Consider the following 15018-nt stretch of genomic DNA (forward strand, 5'->3'; position numbering starts at 1 on the left):
AGCCGAATACTACTCGCTTAATCTCAGTAACCGTCCTGTTATTTGACACTTTCACTCAATGATTAAAGTAATCATGACTGACTGTGAATACTACATTTCTACAATGGCATCTGAAAATGAAAACTATTGATTTTAAATGATGCTGCATCCAAGCTGCTAGGTGTCACTGTAAGTTCAAGATGACACAAAGACATAAGTTACTGAGTGCACCTTTAAAAAAACACATTTTCACTTTCCTTTAAAATCTTTAGCTGGCCATTTTTGAGAAATTTCATGTAGTTAAATAAAGCAATAAGCCACAAAAGGCCAAGTGTTACAGTGATTTTACCACAGTGAAGTGGAGTTCTTAGTCATAAATGCTGGCAAAAGCAATATGATAAATCACAACAATGTTCAATAAATTATTTAATTTATGAATCTTAATAATTGGAATAAACAATTAGTGTGGTAAGTAATATAGCTGGTTAGACTAAATGTAGGTTGTTTATGGTTGCCAAGCATTATTGCAACATAATATCCACCTTTTTCTTGAACACAGAAGTGTCGCCCAATTCATACAAGAAGCTGAACAGTATCTAGTTATTTTTGCAGCTCTGTTTGTTGCTGCTAATGGCATACAAAGATTACACACAGAACGCGAATCAAAATTGAACCTAACTACTTTCTTTACTACATCCAGAAGACCGGGATTCAAGACCAACAAAGCAGGTGAGTTTACACGTGAGCCCAAAGTGTCATAGAAGGACCATGATGTGTGGCTGCCTCAGTTATTGCATTTTTCATCTCGCATTTGCTTTTATGAAACTATCGGTTAGGTTTAGATGTAGCATTTAGGGAAGGGCCGTTGGTTATGTTCTTTTCAAAACAGAAAAAAAAATAAAAATTCACATTTGCTTTTTATGACACTTTTGGTTAGGTTTCGGTTAAAGGTTTAGGTTACGGAGGTAGATTTTTTAATTGAAAACGCCATAGAACATAAACCTTAAAAACCTAATCTTTTTGGGAGAACAATAAAGGAATATTCCGGTTTCAAAACAAGTTAAGTTCAATCAACAACATTTGTGGCATAATGTTGATTACCACAAAAAGTTATTTTTATGTGCCCCTCCTTTTCTTTAAAAAAAGCAAAAACTGGGGGCCTGGGTAGCTCAGCAAGTAAATAAACTGACTACCACACCTGGAGATGCAAGTTGGAATCCAGGGCGTGCTGAGTGACTCCAGTCAGGCTTCCTAAGCAACCAAATTGGCCCGGTTGCTAGGGTGGGTAGAGTCACATTGGGGTAACCTACTCATGGTCGCTATAATGTTGTTCCCGCTCTCGGTGGGGCATGTGGTGAGTTGTGCGTGGATGCCGCGGAGAGGTAACGCGCTCAACAAGCCACGTGATAAAATGCGTGGATTGACTGTCTCAGAGGCGGAGGCAACTGCTATTCATCCTCCGCCACCACGAGGACTTAAAGCGCATTGGGAATTGGGCATACCAAATTGGGGAGAAAAGGGGAGAAAATCCCAAAAATAAATAAATAAATAAATAAATAAAACTTGGGTTTCAGTGAGGCACTTGGAAGTGAATGGGGCCAATCTGTAAAAGCTGAAATACTCACTGTTTCAAAAGTATAGCCACAAGACAAACAATATACATGTAAACATGATTTTATTGTGATAAAAACACCTATTAACCTTTTTTGTTTAAAGTTATAGCCAATTTTACAACTTTGTTGCCATGAAGACGTAACACCATTAACTCTAAAACTACCACAAAAATGATGATTAAAACAAATTTTCAGCTCAAATAATACACAGGTTTTAAAAGAAGAATTAAAATAAGTTCAATCAACAACGCTTCACATCTCTGCCTTTAAACCATCAAAAAAATCCACTTTCATTGTAAGTGCCTCACTGCAACACTGATTTTTTGCTTCTTTTTTTAAAAAAAAAAGAAAAGGAGGGACAAGTCAAAATAAATGTTTGTGGCAATCAACATTATGCCACAAATGCTGTCGATTGAGCTTAAAGCCCAAAGTATACTTCGGTCAGACGTGTAACACAAATCTCGTCATCATTAGAGTGTGCACGCACTGAACGTGCGCAGCCCGATTTCCTAACTGCATGTCTTTGAACTTGCAGAATGCGCATGCGCCAGGAGTTATTTGCACTAATTAGTGGGTCCACAAGGCGGCAACACTCTCATTTGAGCCGTTGCTGATATGAAGAAGTGCTGAGAATATGTAATCACCGGTAAATACCAGGAGATGAAGGTAAAAACAAAAACAGTGGATGTGCAAGTTAAGAGTGCGTGTGTGAGGAGGTCAGGAGATACCTGCATTTGTATAACTCGAGTCTGAAGGAATATAAAGACATCTTTATGGGTCTAAACTCCTCAAGAGAACGTCCTGAGTCTCATAGCAGTTGTAGCGCACCTGTGCCAACCGCCTGTGTTTGCACGTACATTTTATATGGAGTATACTTTGACAGGCTGGCGTTCGACTGTACGAAGACGCTAAGCGTTTACGTCCTAATGGAAGTATAGAGTGCATTTAGAAAGTATTCAGACCCCTTAATTTTTTTCACATTTTGTTATGTTAGATCCTTATGCTAAAATGCTTATGCTGAAATATCACACTGACATAAGTATTCAGACCCTTAACTCAGTACTTAGTTGAAGCACCTTTGGCAGCGATTACAGCCTCAAGTCTTTATGGGTGATGCGACAAGCTTTGCACACCTGGATTTGGGGATTTTCTGCCATTCTTCTCTGCAGATCCTCTAAAGCTCTGTCAGGTTGGATGGGGACCGTTGGTGGACAGCCATTTTCAGGTCTTTCCAGAGATGTTCGACTGGGTTCAAGTCCAGGCCACTCAAGGACATTCACAGAGTTGTCCCTAAGCCACTCTTGCATTTTCTTGGCTGTGTGCTTAGGGTCATTGTCCTGTTGGAAGGTGAACCTTCGGCCCAGTCTGAGGTCCTGAGCGCTCTGGACCAGGTTTTCATTAAGGATATCTCTACTAGGAAGAGATATCTTAGCAGAGATATCGGCTCTATGAAGAGTCCTGGTTGTTCCAAACTTCTTCCATTTAAGAATTATGGAGGCCACTGTGCTCTTGGGAACCTTCAATGCAGCCGAAATTTTTTTGTAGCCTTACCCAGATCTGTGCCTCGACACAATCCCGTCTCTGAGCTCTGCAGGCAGTTCCATTGACCTCATGGCTTGGTTTATGTTCTGATATGCATTTTTAGCTGTAAGATCTTATATTGACAGGTGTGTGCCATTCCAACTGAATTTGCCACAGGTGGACTCCAATCAAAGAGTAGAAACATCTCAAAGATGATCCAGAGAAATGGGATGCACCTGAGCTAAATTTCAAGTGTCAAAGCAAAGGGTCTGAATACAATATGTCAATGTGATATTTCAGTTTTTTTCTTTTTAATAAATTTGCAAAGTTATCAAAAATCCGTTTTTTGCTTTGTCATTATGGGGTATGGAGTGTAGATTGATGTGAAAAAATAAAATAATTTAAAGCATTTTAGCATAAGTCTGCAACATAACAAAATGTGAAAAAGTGAAGGGGTCTGAATACTTTCTGAATGCACTGTACCTAGGGCTTTACTTGTTTTTAACCTGGAATATTCCTTTAACCTCGCTTTTAGCACCCCTCAGTGGACATTTGACCTCGACACTGCAGCAATATGTGTAATGAGTATAATCATTTTATAAAAATGTTGCCACAGTCAAGTAATTTTCATGAGGTCAGGCTAATTTTTTTCGATGTTAAGACACCTTCACCTACCCCAGCTTAATTGGGCCAAAGCCATTGGTAGGCTGCCTATCCCTCTAAAAAGTGTAAAATATAAGTGAACCTGTTTGAAAACAATAGCTTTTTTCAGTTTGGTTTGGAAAAAGGTACAGAAATCGAAATTTACGAAAACTTAAATGTTCATAATGGAGTGTTGTGACAATATCTCCAACTGAATTAAGAAAAAACACAAATTGGCAAATTTGATAAAAACAATGGAACAAGAAAATGCATTTATGAATCTTTATGTGGGGAATCATAGGAGAAAGAATCGAGACACTTTGTTTGACTTCTGTCCAGACGTCCCCTGTCTGAGGCTGAGCTAGACTCAAACGGCACATTCAAGCAGTCTCCTCTTCCATCATTGAATTATGGCACATTTCAGAATGTTTTACCTGCATGTCATCCACAGCTCTCCTGTATGGCCAAGGTCATCAAGGCCACTGGGATAAAGAGCGACTGAATGAGTAGGTCATGAATCATGCGGTGCACACGTGTTTGAGTGTGTGCACAGAATAAGTCCAGATGTAGCATTTCTCGAGAGGCAGAGCGGTGGAAGGTTTGGGATTTATAAATTACTAGAAGACTGTGCACGCGTGAAAAGCAAACAGTGCCGGGGGGATGTGAGGTGGGAATAAGGTGGAGGCTGCTGACGTCACTGGGGCCTTGGGGGTTCTCGTTAGTCACAGTCGAACCACAGACAACGAGAGAGCTAATACACAAGGCAGGCATCACTATTACTATTGCTTGTGTTTAGGGTTAGGGATTTGAATAAAACCTTAATCCCAAGTATTACATTTTGGCGTGTAACTCATCTCACATTATTTAAAGAAGCTGTCATGACATTGCTTAGGAATACATCTGAAAGTCTAAAGAGATAAAGGCTAAAGTATTGGAATGTGTGCTTTCAGGGGAAAAACAGTCACAAGATATAAAACATGATTGTTCACATTTCACAGAAAAGCAGCACCTACAAGATTTCCATTTTAGATTTCAAACCAAAGAATTAGTGGGTCCACTTGGCAGTGGCTTATTGAGCAGATGTTGACCTGTGAAGTCTAGAGTTATTCTCATTCATCAGTAACAAAGCCTATACTTGAATATCCTTGAAGGAGAAAGAATTAAAAGAGCTCAGCTAGATGTCAACAGTCAGTCTTGTGCTTTAGCCTATTGATTTGACTAGTCATTCATCCCAGTGTCAGAACTGGCACGTCTTCAGTGATTGAAACACCTGATTTGCCAAGAGGTCCATATATTATATATCTGTGAATGACACCATCAGTTTCAAGAATTAATGTAGTTTTTATTTTTAAATGCAGCCACATCATTCTATAATATCAGCATAACCTTTTGTTTTCCTTTAAACAGCAAAATTGGAGTCACTTTTAGCTCATGTCTGTTAGCTTTCAAATTATCTATATGCTAGTATACTCCTACCTCCTAAGCTAACAAAAGTAACTTTTAGCAGATACACAATATATAAATTAACAATATTTCTCTTCCAGGGAAATGGACCAATGGATATCTTCAAATGCTTGTCCAATAAAATGCTCTCTAGAATAAAATTGTATCCTCCCCCTAAAACCATCTGCATCTAACTGGTCGTTATAGGGGAACAAGAACTTCCTTATGTCCAGCCTTTGAAAAACCCCTCAAAACAGGAAAGAAAACTGCACTTGTCAAGCCATTTCATGGGGTCTTTAAAACTGAAGTGCGTAATTTCTGCACCACTAGTGGCAGCAAGCAGAATTGCAAAAGTAATTTTCAAAAACTCCCCATCTTCCATTGGTCAGGAAACTGGAAGCCTCACCCAAAACTCACACAATTGGTTGAGACAATGTTGCTTTGTCTAACCCAGTCACACTGCTAAAAAACAAAACAAAACAAAACAAAAACAGATTGCAATTATGCTTGATGCCATTTTGCGATATCATAGGTGTGGGTGAGAAACATAAATATTTAGGCCTTTTTTTTTCCTATAAATTCTCCTCCCTGCCCAGTAGGTGGCGATGTGCATGAATGCGAATAGCCAAAGACAAAAGAAGAATGTGAAAGTGAAGATTTATAGTAAAATATTACTTAAATATTGATCTGTTTCTCACCCACACCTATCATATCTCTTCTAAAGACATGGATTAAACCACTGGAGTCATATGGACTGCTTTTATGCTGCCTTTATGTTATTTTTGGAACTTAAAAGTTCTGGCCACCATTCACTTGCAATGTAAGGTTCAACAGAGCTGAAATATTCTTCTAAAGATCTCAATTTGTGTTCTGCAGAAGAAAGAAAACCATACACATCTGGAATTGTATAAGGATGAGTAAATGATGAGAGATTTTGAATTTTTAGGTGAACTATCCCTTAAAGTTTAAATGTATGTTCCAACCAACCGATAGTGTCCTGCGAAGTGAACTTCACAGAGTATTCTGCCATTTTAAGTGAGATTCCAATCTGAAAGGAGTGTATATGTTCAGTTGGAAGGGCACTCCAAATGGCAGAGGGAATAAGTGTACAGTTACACTTCACAGCACGACACAAAGTTGGCTTCAATAAACGCTAAAATAAAATCAACAAAAGGTGTTTGGGACTCTTACATTTGTATTCAGCTTAATTCACAAAATTGTCATATTAACAGTTAAGAAGACACACATTTTTTAAAATAACCAAATTATTTTAATTTTAATAAATGTTATTACTTGTTGGTCCAGTACATTCCACAGATGCTCAATCAGATTGAGATCAGGGGAATTTGGAGGCCAGAGCAACACCCTGAACTATTCATCATGTTCCTCAAACCATTCCTGAACAATGTGTGCAGTGTGGCAGGAAGCATTAACCTGCTGAAAGAGGCCACTGCCATCACGGAATTCCATTGCCATGAAGGGGTGTACCTGGTCTGCAATGATGTTTAGGTAGGTGGCACATGTCAAATTAACGTCCACATGAATGGCCAGACCCCAGGGATTCCCAGCAGAACATTTCCCAGAGCAGAACTCTCCCTCCACCGGCTTGTCGTCTTCCCACAGTGCATCCTGGTGCCATCACTTCCCCAGGCAAACAGCGCACACGTACACGGCTATCCACGTGATGCACAAGAAAACGGGACTCATCGGACCAGGCAACCTTCTTCCACTGCTCCAAGGTCAAGTTCTGACACTCGCGTGTCCATTGTAGGCACTTTTGACAGTGGACAGGGGTCATCATGGGCATTCTGACCGGTCTGCGGCTACGCAGCCCCATATGCAGCAGGGTGCGATGCACTGTGTGTTCTGACACATTCCTCCCGTAACCATCATTACAATTTTCTGTGACTTGTGCCACAGTAGACCTTCTGTCAGTTCGGACCAGATGGGATAGCCTTTGTTGCCCTCGTGTATCAATGAGCCTTGGGAGCCCAACACCCTGTTGCCAGTTTGTGGTTTGTCCCTCAACAGACCACTGTTGGTAGGTACTCACAACTGCTGACCGGGAGCACCCCACAAGCCTTGCCGTTTCAGAGATGCTCTGACCCATCTGGCCATAAAAATTTGGCCCTTGTCAAAGTCGCTCAGGTTTTTACTCTTGCCCATTTCTCCTGCATTCAACACGTTGACTATGAGAACAGATTGTTCGCTTACCATCTAATCTACCCAGACCTTGATATGTGGCCTTGTTAGGAGATGAACAACGTAATTCGCTTCACCTGTGAGTGGTCATAATGTTTTGGCTCATCAGTGTATGTATATATATATATATATATATATATATGGAAATAAGGTACTTTATATTACATTTATATGAATTTACACAAGTATATAATGTCATCTTACTTGAAACCCGTAATCTTCGCAACTCAAGTGTTGTATGTGTTTGATGACATTGCAGTGTGTTCCAAATTAACCCATTTTGTCAAGTGAAGTGAACTTCAACAGATATCCCATGTTCAGTGAGTAGGGAGCAGTTAGCACTGCGTGGGGACCCTGTGAAGTGAAATGCAGCTTAAGATAAGTGAATTTAAATTATGTCTCACATTAATGAGAAATGCAGAGCTGTGCATTAATGTGTCATCTTTTAAGGGTGAAGTAAATTATGTTGTAGAATAGAAAAGCCAGCTTTATGCTTGATGTAGTCACGCAAATGCAAGGGTAATGTAAGGGTTAGGGTTAGAGTTAACAACCATCTGACCTTCGCATCCTCCCATCTGAAATCCACACTTTCCTTTTCTTTGTCACGATCATGAATTACTGTACAGTATGTTCCCTAATCTATAGTATGCCAAAACAGTATGCCAATGGAGTTGAATCCTCAATATTCATAAAACAGTAAGTGAGAAATACCCGAATAACCAACTATTTCCAGCGAGATTCTAAAGTGCGGATCAAATGGAAACTTTAGTATCACATAATGCCTCTTGAGCTGAAAAGATGTCACGTTCAAACACTGATTAGAAGAAAGTTGTTCCTTGTGCTTAAATGGCGCTTGTTTAACAAAACCAGAGTAAACTACTTTCATAGCTGTTGTTATTACGTCATATATTCCGGGATGAAGTATGTCCGGAATCTAGTAATCCTAATCACATGCATACCTAAAGAATGTACTGTTTTACCGGCCTATAAGTGCATCCTTCATCAAAAACAGTACATAGGCCTACTCTGACCGTACGTGATTTGGATGCAGCTATCTGCTCCAACGGTATTGTCCCTGTAATAAGTGCACTGTAAGTCGCTTTGGATAAAAGCATCTGTCAAATGCATAAATGTAAATGTACAGGTGCATCTCAATAAATTAGAATGTCGTGGAAAAGTTCATTTATTTCAGTAATTCAACTCAAATTGTGAAACTCGTGTATTAAATAAATTCAGTGCACACAGACTGAAGTAGTTTAAGTCTTTGGTTCTTTTAATTGTGATGATTTTGGCTCACATTTAACAAAAACCCACCAATTCACTATCTCAAAAAATTAGAATATGGTGACATGCCAATCAGCTAATCAACTCAAAACACCTGCAAAGGTTTTCTGAGCCTTCAAAATGGTCTCTCAATTTGGTTCACTAGGCTACACAATCATGGGGAAGACTGCTGATCTGACAGTTGTCCAGAAGACAATCATTGACACCCTTCACAAGGAGGGTAAGCCACAAACATTCATTGCCAAAGAAGCTGGCTGTTCACAGAGTGCTGTATCCAAGCATGTTAACAGAAAGTTGAGTGGAAGGAAAAAGTGTGGAAGAAAAAGATGCACAACCAACCGAGAGAACCACAGCCTTATGATTGTCAAGCAAAATCGATTCAAGAATTTGGGTGAACTTCACAAGGAATGGACTGAGGCTGGGGTCAAGGCATCAAGGAATTTGGCTACAGTTGTCGTATTCCTCTTGTTAAGCCACTCCTGAACCACAGACAACGTCAGAGGCGTCTTACCTGGGCTAAGGAGAAGAAGAACTGGACTGTTGCCCAGTGGTCCAAAGTCCTCTTTTCAGATGAGAGCAAGTTTTGTATTTCATTTGGAAACCAAGGTCCTAGAGTCTGGAGGAAGGGTGGAGAAGCTCATAGCCCAAGTTGCTTGAAGTCCAGTGTTAAGTTTCCACAGTCTGTGATGATTTGGGGTGCAATGTCATCTGCTGGTGTTGGTCCATTGTGTTTTTTGAAAACCATCACTGCACCCGTTTACCAAGAAATTTTGGAGCACTTCATGCTTCCTTCTGCTGACCAGCTTTTTAAAGATGCTGATTTCATTTTCCAGCAGGATTTGGCACCTGCCCACACTGCCAAAAGCACCAAAAGTTGGTTAAATGACCATGGTGTTGGTGTGCTTGACTGACCAGTAAACTCACCAGACCTGAACCCCATAGAGAATCTATGGGGTATTGTCAAGAGGAAAATGAGAAACAAGAGACCAAAAAATGCAGATGAGCTGAAGGCCACTGTCAAAGAAACCTGGGCTTCCATACCACCTCAGCAGTGCCACAAACTGATCACCTCCATGCCACGCCGAATTGAGGCAGTAATTAAAGCAAAAGGAGCCCCTACCAGGTATTGAGTACATATACAGTAAATGAACATACTTTCCAGAAGGCCAACAATTCACTAAAAATGTTTTTTTTATTGGTCTTATGATGTATTCTAATTTTTTGAGATAGTGAATTGGTGGGTTTTTGTTAAATGTGAGCCAAAATCATCACAATTAAAAGAACCAAAGACTTAAACTACTTCAGTCTGTGTGCACTGAATTTATTTAATACACGAGTTTCACAATTTGAGTTGAATTACTGAAATAAATGAACTTTTCCATGACATTCTAATTTATTGAGATGCACCTGTAAATGTAAATCTTTTGCCAGTTTAACTGATGAACATGTTTAATCAGAGGCGTAATTTTAGGTAGGGGTGACTGGGACATATCCTGATCAACTTTCAGAAAATTGGAACTGTCCCGACCAACATTTGGGCAATAATACCACACAAAAAATACTTTAACTTTATACTATGTTTTTATTTTCATTTTAACAACTATTAAATGTCCTTAGTATAATTATTATTGTGTAAATTATTACCCAACCTCTTCTGAAGAGGCGCATAAACGGTGTTGTCACGTAGCACCTGTTCCTTTTCTCAGCGCTGTTTTGGATACACCAATCACAGTTGTTTGTAAGATGTTTTAAAAATCAGTTTCTGGAGATTACGCTGGCATATTTCAATTGGTATTTTATGTCCAATCCTTGAAATTAGTAGATTTAAACAAGCATACTTTTGTACAAAATGTTTACTGTCAAAAATTAGAACAACGTACTGAGTTTTGCATGCAGTCCAATGGAGAATTCGGCTTTTTGGCTGGTAAGCACCCTCTTGAGGAAATCACCTTAAAATTTGAACGATTGTGTCAGAGGTGCCGGATTTTATTTATTTTTTTGCACATTGGAGACGAGCATCAGGATAAATGTGAAAATCATTTTTTGTCAATTGAAGGTGCTCTAAGTAAGTTTTTGCTAATTAAAAAGGTTTTATACATAAATACATGAATAGTATTTTTTAGAAATATGTTGAAAATGAGCAAGATGAAGACTCCAGTCATATCAGAAACCCTATAAAAGCTGTTTAATTTTACATGGAGCGGGTCGCCCCCTCATGGGTGCTGCCATGTTGACAACACGTTACTGTGCCATGCAATGGTCATCAATAGTACCAATGATGGTACGGTATTGATAAACAGGAGTGTGGTCCACCAGACAGTTCAAACAGAATGAGTAAAAGTGGAAAGATAAAATGTCCAAACAAGAGGTCCCTGGTGGAGTGATGAAACAAACAGCTACAACCTGCAGCTCTCACAGCACGGATCACTGATAAGCAGCGCAACATAAAACACCAAGCGTAAGCACAAAGCGGTGTTCAGATGGCCGAGTGTTCGCAAGTCGTGGCTGTCCGGTCACAGGCTTAGCATACCGGTCACAGTCTAAAGCCTACTTTTTTCAGGAGGCCTACTTTTTCAGATAAAAATGTAAGTACATATAAATAAGAAGAAAAGTTTGTGGGAGTGAGGGAAGTTGGAAAGCAAAAAGTGGGGAAAAATGTCAATGTCCCATTCTCCTCATAACTGGTTTATTTTGTGATGCCACTTTGCACATTTGATTAGATTTCTATTTGTTTAATGGTCTCCAATGTACATTTTATGTCACTTTATGTCCCTTGGATATTATTTTCTCGAGGTAAACCTTTTTTTACCCATAAAAACTTAGGTTTATCGCATCGCATATCGCTGCATATTATCCAAGTTTATCGCATATCACATTTCCTCCTAGTGGTCAGTTCTTAATTTGTTTATTCTTTAGACATTCTTTTTTTTTTAAAAAAGAGGCTAATATTTAGTATAGTGGGGCAGAGAAATAAGAAATGAGACTTGCAATATGAGGTAATAATGTTATTTTGCCTATATTACCAGACTGACTCTCGCATTTTCTTAATACCAATATTTTGAATATTATCCTTGCGATATGTCCCCACCAACTTTCAAACCAAACCTACGCCCTTGTGTTTGATAAATAGTTCACTGATTATTGAGATAAGGGACAAAACATGTTTAAAATCAATAATTATTATTATTTTTTTTTAAATAATACATTAATTTGACATAGATATATCTGTAGACAAGGTCTCAGCTAACGAACCATGTAAGGGAACATGTTTTTATAAAAAAGGTTTTTTTCTAAAAACGGACATTTATTCATTTTATAACTTACATCTTACTGTAATTTCTGTCAACTACATCAGACACCCTAAAAACAAGCTATTTTAATTAAATACATCCAACAAGAGTGTAAAGTCTTTAATGATCTAATAATGGTGTTCATTAAAGGAGTTAAGTGATAAAATACATGCTATAAAAAATAAAATATATTCTGTTTTCACACTATTCTGAAAATTCTGACAAGAGTTGACAAAATTGAACGTTTCCATCTTAACCATGTGTTGTATATTTGAGACATTTAGTTTTTTTCCTCAGTTGAAGCTGCCTCTATAACCTAAAATAAAATGCCAAAATGTATCCCACAAGTCTAAATAGCAATATTAAAATGCTGAAGCTGTGACCGCAGAGACTTAAACATTGTTTGTTTAAAATATATAAAAAATATCAAACTTAGCAGACCACGTGTCCTACTGTTGCATCCACCAGGAAGTGGGAAAGAGGTACTAAGAGTTATAGCTGACCATGACATTGTCTGATTTATTCAGGATTATTAAAAAATGTGAGGACACAACTTTGATAAGCAGTTTTTTATGGAAAATATAATTACAATTGTACTTTATGTATTGTTTTATATCTTACAGATCCCCACCTTTCAGTTGATATTTATATTTATGAATTTGTTGCACTTTTAAACACTTTGTTTGGCAGTTTAACATTGTGACTTCTTGCTGAGGACAGGTTAAGTTACATGTACTTCCAAATATAGAGCATGCATTTAAAAAAAATTATAATGAAATTATTTAAAAATAGAATAATAAATGACTTGAGTATACACACTTCCTTTAGATTGAACTTTTTTCAGTATTTTTATTATGAATTTCTTGATTTTTTACATAAAGAGAACTTTTGTATGAAGGACATGTTTTGCACCTTATCTCAAGTATCAGTTTAACATTGTCATTGTTACTGCAATAAAAATTTGACCTTTGAAGGCTGATTATAATAAGTATAAATTCATAACTAGCCACAGATGGGACGCCTCTGAATTTTTGAGAATTTGAATACAAAAGCACCTTTTATGCTAGAGGTGTTACAGGCCACAGAGTTGCATTAACACAAGTTGGAACAGATAAATACCAAGAGCGTCACATGAACAGAAATCACTTGCCTTGCCGATGGGGTTGCCATTGAAGGTTTGGCCTGTAATGATGCTGTCGCAAACACATCAACAGTGAAATCACAAGATGTCTGAGTATCTGCACAGCTTAGGGTAATGTGGAGTACAACAGATTATATTAAACCAATCTCTGCAGCTTTCTCTTTGCATTTGGTCTCACAAATACAGTATACTTGTGACCCATCATACTTTAGGAAAAGCAGAAGACATTCAGGTTACTAAGAATTCTCTGAAAGTTGTTTTCCTTTAAAAATGAACACATGAGAAGCCTTATGAGTAAACTGAACCAACTTTTAATTTGTTCTCTTTTCGTGGTGTTGCCCTTTTTTAATCTCAGCTTTGCCGCCATCCACGCAAGTGTGCAACATATCTTAACCCTAGAATGCATGCGTGACTTTACCCCCCTAAAATGCAAATGTGGGTCGAAAAAGACCCAGCTGTAATCAAGTTGCTTATTCTTTATAAAACTAATTATTTTTTTATGATCATTGTATTTAAAAAACATTGTATTTAATTTCAATGACTGCTACAGCTTTTATTCAATTCTGTAGAGTTTTGCACACAATGAAAATTGAGGAGTTTTGGGTGACAGTGTAAAAAAGGCTGTATAACAGTAATTTGGACAATTTCCAAGACTGGTGGTAACGTATAAAATGTCTCAACAACCCTACCCACACAAACACAAACATAGAAGTACAATGGACAAGGATCAAATGTTTTTCTTTTTACAAACAACTTTTAATTATATAGTTATTAACTTCTAAAATGACAATCTTATGTACTCTATATTTCTATATTTCTCTATGTAGCTTTATTTGTTGTTCAAAATGGTGAGGCATACTACTGTGAATAAAGAAAAGTTGCAGGTTCAAACAAACTAAAGGCCAAAGTATACTTTAGGTGTGTGCGTTGCGGATCGCTCCACGCACAGTATGTGTGACACAAATTGCGTCATCAGCACACTCGGCTGTCCGCGTCATCTGCGCATGCGCTGGCCATTGACTGTACTAAAATACTGGACCTGTCCCAATACCCACACTTGTGGTCTTGGCCACTTGAGTGTGCGTGCACGCGACAGGAAATAAGTGTTCAAGACTGTCCCAAGTCTAAAACATGCCAAAGCTCAGTGCACTTAACCCACACTAAATCCTCACTAGTGCGAATAATGCTTCGGAGCGGTCTTTCAGGCTAAGTGTATCCCAGAGTTCATCACAATCAGAGGCCACATCCCGCCTACAAGAGCGTCGGTGTATTTTCGCCATGATGACATCACGGAAAGCTTTTCAACATAAGTTATTTATTATAATCAGATAGTGAAACATAAGTGAAGCATATATTTATTTGAGTATAAATGAAAATATTCAACATTATTTAACATGTTTGGGATGACTTAGTATCAGCATCATAATTACAAAATATTATTCATGTGTATATTTATATACCTCTTTGTTATCCTTCTCACCCAATAATCACTTTATTTTGTTTGTTCTTGCCTAATACTGCTGGTCATTTTAGTCATTTATCAGCCAGTGTGGCATACAATATACGGTCTAGTAAATGCTGTTTTAAAATAAAAAATGTATCAACTACTACCACAGGTTCTTTCTCATCTTTATGTATTTAAAATATACGTTTTAATGCTTTTTATTTGTTGTATGAAACCACATACTGATAAGTTGTGTAAAGTAGTCTTTGGTCGTCTTATATAAATGACAAGCCAAAGCATATAATTCAAATGGTTTCCATTATTAGCTATTAATAGATCACACAGGTTTATAGAATATTTTTTTTTTTTTTTTTATCAAGTTTCATGCAGTGTATTGAGAAATAAATTAGAAATAAATTGCTTATATTTCATATTTTACAGCAGTTATGGACGACACAA

At 37.9% G+C, this 15018-nt stretch overlaps 1 protein-coding gene across 1 annotated transcript in view; it reads right to left on the minus strand.

Annotated features, from left to right (window-relative positions):
* The window catches only part of LOC127412503 (cAMP and cAMP-inhibited cGMP 3',5'-cyclic phosphodiesterase 10A-like), a 127092-nt gene that overhangs the window by 53209 nt on the left and 58865 nt on the right, over positions 1–15018 (minus strand).

Source organism: Myxocyprinus asiaticus, chromosome 21 (assembly GCF_019703515.2).
Source record: "Myxocyprinus asiaticus isolate MX2 ecotype Aquarium Trade chromosome 21, UBuf_Myxa_2, whole genome shotgun sequence".
NCBI classification, from domain to species: Eukaryota; Metazoa; Chordata; class Actinopteri; order Cypriniformes; family Catostomidae; genus Myxocyprinus; species Myxocyprinus asiaticus.